General features: G+C 37.7%; 1 pseudogene; it reads left to right on the top strand.

Annotated features, from left to right (window-relative positions):
* The first annotated feature begins 5,095 nt into the window (after positions 1 to 5,095).
* On the top strand, positions 5,096 to 5,599 carry LOC149224366 (G-type lectin S-receptor-like serine/threonine-protein kinase SD2-5 pseudogene; annotated as a pseudogene).
* The last annotated feature ends 1,166 nt before the right edge of the window (positions 5,600 to 6,765 follow it).

The raw sequence follows: 6,765 nt of genomic DNA, 5'->3' as shown, positions 1-6,765 counted from the left end.
ACACAAATTAAATATAATTTTTTTTTATATATATGTATATGTGGGGTATGGTATAGTAAAACGTATATTTATTTTATTCAAAATTAATTATTTACAACATCTTGCTTATATGTTAAAGATTTTCTAGGTAGAAGATTATGTGGTAGCCCATGGCCTCATACATGATGTCTAAGTTTTATAGATAAATTGTATGGTCTAATACATTGACTTTTGGTAGCATATCATTCTCTTATTCTCAAAAATCACCCTTACTGTACCAATAATTGGATGAGTACCATATCAAACCCACAAGCGAAACATTTGTTATTTAAAACATATGTGATGACGCTAGAGCCTATACATAGCCCATGGATATCGAAACATAATCTATCCCATGAATATCGAAACATAATCTATTTCCCAAAATCTGGACTTTTAGCCTTAAAACATGGCACAAAAACAATGAACCATCACGATTTTGTTAATTCTAACAAAATTAAACATATTTTATTCATCAAATAATATTCTCTAGCAAAAGTATGTTTGATGGCTCGGAAATAATGTAGCATAATTCTTAAAACTTTTATAAATCTATATTTTAATTTAAAAACATTTAAAATAAAATTGATTGTGTAATTATTTAGATAAAATATCTATTAAAATATGTTTTAGATTTTTTTTTAAACTTAAATTTCTAATATTTATATATTAAAATTATTTTTCTTTTAAATTATATAATTATCACTACCATATTTTATAAATCATCTTATACTTATCCCTATCATTTAAATAATATAATTTTAACTTACATATTTTAATTTTAATCTGAAACATCTACCAAATATACAATTTTATTTGATTGACATCTGATCATTTGATAATGTGAACAATTTTTTGAGAAGGGTTTTTGGTGAAAATCACATCATAATTCATTTGTCCACGAACCAATAAGTGTGGTTCATCGTCAGGGCAAGTTGAAGAACTAGATCACAGCTCCAGGATAAATAGAGAGAGCAGATCATCCAATGGTTATATTTGACTCAGAACGATACATTTAACCAGGAAACGCCTACATTAGACATTTGACCAAAAAACGTCTACATTAAACTGGAAACTGGACGCGACCAAAGGAAATATAATTAGTTAAATAATTAATTAGTTTGTTTTAGTATATTAAATTCTCTTTTATTAAATGTAATTTTCTGTATACAACTAAGATGACTGTTAAACACACATGGACAACAAACATAATATGAAAGATAAAACATGCAATACAATTTTTATTTACATGAGATATACATTTATAGTACAATACGTGACTCTTGGGTTTCAGATCCCAAGGTCTCTTGGACTACTTTTGTCCATTCGACTTCCACACTAACCCAATTAGGATTAGGTGTCCAACATTCCCCCCCTTAATCCGAAGGGTTATGTATGAGTCAAGAAGAGAGCTGTAATACAAATTGTGCAAAAAATGCATGGCAGCACTAGGCTGAATGTGCTCTATGAAATGTTGGTATAAAGGGCAGTGGTTTAAGGATGACCACCAACACTGGAACGCTTAGTGCAGTTCCCGGAACTCTTCCAAAACTGGCAAGAAACTGAAGTTTTCTGCTAGAGGAAGTGATCCTATTGTTTTAAAGAGGGAAACCTTCAACCATAAAAGGGAGGTCTCACCCCGCATAAAAGGTAAAACTTCAACCTGAAAAGGGAAGTCCCAACCTGTGATGGTTTAAGGATAACCAACAACTCTGGAATGCTTAATGCAATTCCTGGAACTCTTCCAAAACTGGTAAGAAGCTGGAGTCTTTTGCTAGAGGAAGTGTTCTCAATTTTGTTCCTGGAACTCTTCCAAAACTGGCAAGAAGCTGAAGTCTTCTGCTAGAGGAAGTGTCCCAGATTGCCAACTTAAGGCATGTCCACGGGCATCTTTGTCTCTGGCTACAACTCTGAAATTGGTGTGGCAGGTTGTGGCTCAGGCTCGCTTGATGTGGCTTTGAAGCTTGTAGATGACCATCATTTCCCCCCTGTCAGATACAAGGTGAGAAGATGGAGAAAACTCAACTGCAAGACTGTTCAATATTCTGGAACAAGTTCTGACATGTGTTTGGAATATCTTCTTGGCTGTTGATGCCCATTGCCAAGAAGCGATCCATCCAAGATGAATCTTTGTTCTTGCAGGATGTTTATTTCTGAAGCATCTGTGTGAAGAATGATTGGTTTTATGACAATGCTTACATGGATGAAGATCAAAACAATGATCTTTGAAATGGCCAACTCGATCACAGTGTTGGCATTTCACGATCTGTTGTTTTTGTTTTTGTTGTTGTTGTTGTTGCTGTAGAAGAGGGGCAAAGTCTAGAACAGCTGAAGCTGAACTATCATGAGGAGCCGCTGAACTGTCATGAATGAATCCAGCACTCTGAAACTGAATGGGCTTGGCATAGTCTGGAATATGAAAGGACAAGTCCTTGTCATATCCAAGACCAGTTTTGTGCTTGTTGTGGACAAACTGTTCCCAAGGTCTGATGATGGGCTTGGGAAGTGCAGACTGAGTTTCTACATCTGCATGTACAACTGCTGCTTTATTTGAATGAACGGTAACATTATTGACTTGCTGCTGATGGGTGGTTGTCTCAATGTTCTGAACAAAAACAAGTTCAGAATGATGTCTATTTTGATGTAGCTCTTCTTGCTGTAGCTGTGATTCAATCTGTAAAAAATCAATCTTTTCCTGTGCATTATATAAGCATGTCTGAATTTCTGAGAGAGATCCTTTACTGATTTGTAATGTGTCATCAATAGTAGATTGTATAAGAGTTTTCATGAACTCTAATACTTCACTGATTCTGGCCATTTATGCATTAAAAACTGATCAAAACTACTACTTAATGCAGAAAGTAATACCCACTCACAGTACACAGCAATATCCTTATAAGTGTGCAGCAAATGATCAGTGTGCAACAAGAAGCAACAGGTAGAATTCGAAGATGCTGAAACTAGAAAGCAACTATAATTCTTTCTTTCTCAAAATTTGCAAGGAGTCAACAAACTAGATAATGCAGATCCGTTCTTATTGAAAACTTTTATATCTCAACACTTGATATAGACATATAATCTCAGTAATAATATCTACAATGGACCAAGTTCTGACACCCGATTTTGTTAGCTCATCAACATTGTCTCTTGAATATAAGTTTTAGCAATGTCTCTCAAGCATTTCCTTTTAAAGTTGAAGTAGGTCTTCCACCTCCAGCTATTGCAAGTTCAGTTAAAAAACCACTGGTAGCAAAGAGAATTGTTGGAAATAAAATTGGTGAGCTTGATGTCAAAAAAAGCTTACAACTAAGTCAAAAAGAGAATCTTTATGGTCAACAAACCAGAAGAACTTTCATCTACTACAGCAGTACAGGATTCCTCTTGCTCTTCTCGGTTCACATACATGGAGAATAATTCCAATTCAAACTCAGATTGTGGAGCACATATCTCTGGTCATGTTCCTCCTGTAGCTAGAAAAGCGTTCTTAGCATGGACATTTTCCACACGAGATATTCAGGAACTCATTTGCCACCCTTACAAATACTTCAATGCCTCGCTCTTTCAGGGGCGCAAATTTGATCAGTTTGGAAAGTACCAGCAAATTTGAACATAATGCGCATAGATAAGAAATTACCAGCAAATTTCACAAAGGAAATATTTGATGCAATGGAAAAGCGCTTTGGTCAGAATCGAACTATTCATCCTGGAGACATGGTTATTGATACATCAGTGTCCAATTATGGAGCATTTGAACACAATGCTGCTTCAAAAAATACCCCACTGTATAAGGATATGAAGTTTGAGATGCCGCTAGAGGGTCAAGGGGATACTTCCATTGATAGAGACAACCATTTTACAGGGAAAAAGCGGAAAGTAGCATCCATGACATCAGGGATCAAATCAACTTTGGTTGAAAACAATAAGAAAATAATTTCTAATCTTAAGCTGGCTGAGCATTTAAAACGCCATGAGAAGTATTGTAGTATGTTTGAGCAACGGATGGAAATAGATGAAAAGTACTTGAAAGATCATATCCTGAGTGTACAAAGGATGGTATATATTGACGAGCAGAAGGTTAAAGCATGCAATTGAGTATTTCCATTTCACTTTAACCCACAGATCTGAATGCCTTCTCTCTCAGTTTCCCCGGCAACGGCGCCATTCATATACCATTGACGATTGGACCTGTTGATTGGCTCTTATGATCTGTAAATGGATGGAATAGTGAAATTTAATGTGTGCTGGTTTGCCCCAAACATAACATGTGTAGACAACCCTTTTATACGCGTTTCTTACTTCTTTGCTTTACGCTTCCACGGACCTGCATTACGACTGGGCACTTTTTGTCGTGTTTCCAAGTGAAATAGTAGGATGCAAAATTTCACGGCGTCACTTTCACACTGATCATAAATTCCGTCCAGTTTGAAATCCAGAGAATTTACAGAGCGTTCATAGTGCGTGGGCTTTCTTCTTCTGCCTTATTCTGTGCACGCGGGCAGTTGAGAAAATTGCTTTTGGAGTTGTTGTGGAGGATTGATGCTACACGTTCTACAACAAAATCTGCAGTTTATATGTACATTTCGTATTCCAGCTGCGGACAGATATTAACTGCTTTTGGTTGAAGTGACCAGCTAATTTGTAAGAGGAATAGCAAGTTCGGATGGATTGTGCTTTGGACTGAAGAAGACCACAGCGGTTTTTTTTAAAGCAAAATGGGTCGTATGAAATTGGCAGAGACTGCTAATTATACGACTCTACAACACTTCGAATTATACGATGGAGAAAACATAGATTGCAGAAGTTGAACGCATCCACGACAGACCAGGTCATAAAACAGGCCAAGAAATTCATCTAGAGGAGCGGGGGTACCGGAGTTCGATGGAGAGGCCGAGGTATAGATGGGAGGCCGTTCGATGGATGAGGCAAGGTGTAGTCCAAGAGGCTCGAGATCGCTAGGCAAGGTGAGAAGGAATTTTACTCAGAGATTGCGATATTGGGCACAATCCATCACTGGAATTTGGTGCAACTCTTAGGTTTCTGCTCGCATGGATCTCACAAGATCCTCATCTACGAACACATGCTCAACAGTTCCTTGGACCGATGGCTTTTCGACGACAGTAAGATAAGCTTCCTGACTTGGCCAATTAGATTCAATATCGTATTGGGCACTGCTCGTGGCCTGGCTTACTTACATCAGGAATGTCGGTATAAGATTATTCATCTGGATGTAAAGCCTCAGAACATTCTTCTCGACGAGAATTTCGTGGCCAAGGTCTCTGACTTCGGCTTGGCTACGCTCATGAGCCGAAAAGATAGTGGCGTGGTGACCACCACAAGAGGCACTCCCGACTACCTCGCTCCAGAGTGGCTTCTGGAATGCGCCATCACTGAGAAGAGCGATGTGTACAGTTTCGGCATGGTGGTTCTCGAGATTGTCGCAGGGCGCAAGAACTACACGAAGGTTGCTGATTCTGATAAGTGTTACTTCCCTGCTTGGGCGTTTTCAATGGCTGTTAATTGCAGAGAGATGGGTTCGAGTTCGCCTGCAAGGAGCACGCAGCAGCAGACTTATGGTGGATGAGCACAAAAGAATGTTAAGAAAAGAGTACCTCGATGATGAAATCCTTGCTATTCCTGCTTGCGGTTATAATAGGCGGTGTGTTGCTGTTGATGCTCAGCACCGATGGAATGAACAGCATCCATGGAATGAACAGCGTTCAGTTTCAATCGTTCTCATGTATAATTGTCAGACAACGTTCAAATGTCAGACAACGTTCCTTTCAGGACAGTAAGGGCAGCGTTGGACAACGTTCAATGTCAGACAGTATTCCTTTCAGGACAGTAAAAGACAGAGGGCGCAGGTAAAGAATGGCACAAATAGCGCTGGGTGAAGGAGCGTTTCGTATGCAGAGAGCAGCGTATTAAATGCAGGTGGAGCAGCTACAGGAGCAGCGTAATTATCATGAAACGCTTGGCAGTCAGGACAGCCAATAATAGTAAATCGCAGATGGATCAGCGCTTTTAAATGGGGCATTTATGGACAGAGCGTAGTGGTGACAGAGGCGTTATAAGGCAGCGCTTGAAAAGAATATGGCAGAGGGCCAGGACTGCTCACAACAGAGGAATGGCAGCGCTGATAGAGGTAACATCCTCTATTCTAAGAAATGCTCAGAAAAATATAATCAAGAGGAGAGCATTAGTTTACAAAGGCCACAGAAACAGGTGGCTCACAATGGAGCAAGGCAGGAGATCGCTCGCTCTGATACCATGTTAAACACACATGGACAACAAACATAATATGAAAGATAAAACATGCAATACAATTTTTATTTACATGAGATATACATTTATAGTACAATACGTGACTCTTGGGTTTCAGATCCCAAGGTCTCTTGGACTGCTTTTGTCCATTCGGCTTCCACACTAACCCAATTAGGATCAGGTGTCCAACAATGACATTAAAATCAGCACTAATATTAATGTTCTTTTATGAAAATTGAGTAATGACCTAATTAGTTACCTAGTTATTTTGACTTAATTATTGGTTTAATAAAATTTAATTATATTAATTATGTAGAAATTTTTTATCAGAATAGAGATATTACTCAAAAAAATTATGGAAAATTAATTATTACCAATTGATTAGTTAAATCAATTTATAATTATATTTATTTTACTTAACCAAATACTAACTAATAAACATCTTCTTATTTAAATTTTACAAAAATATTTAAAAAAAAAGAGACA

Source organism: Pinus tabuliformis, chromosome Q, assembly GCF_031772625.1.
Source record: "Pinus tabuliformis cultivar Carrire ecotype Pingquan chromosome Q, CPIR1, whole genome shotgun sequence".
Taxonomy (NCBI): Eukaryota; Viridiplantae; Streptophyta; class Pinopsida; order Pinales; family Pinaceae; genus Pinus; species Pinus tabuliformis.
This window is presented reverse-complemented; position numbering and strand designations above follow the sequence as displayed.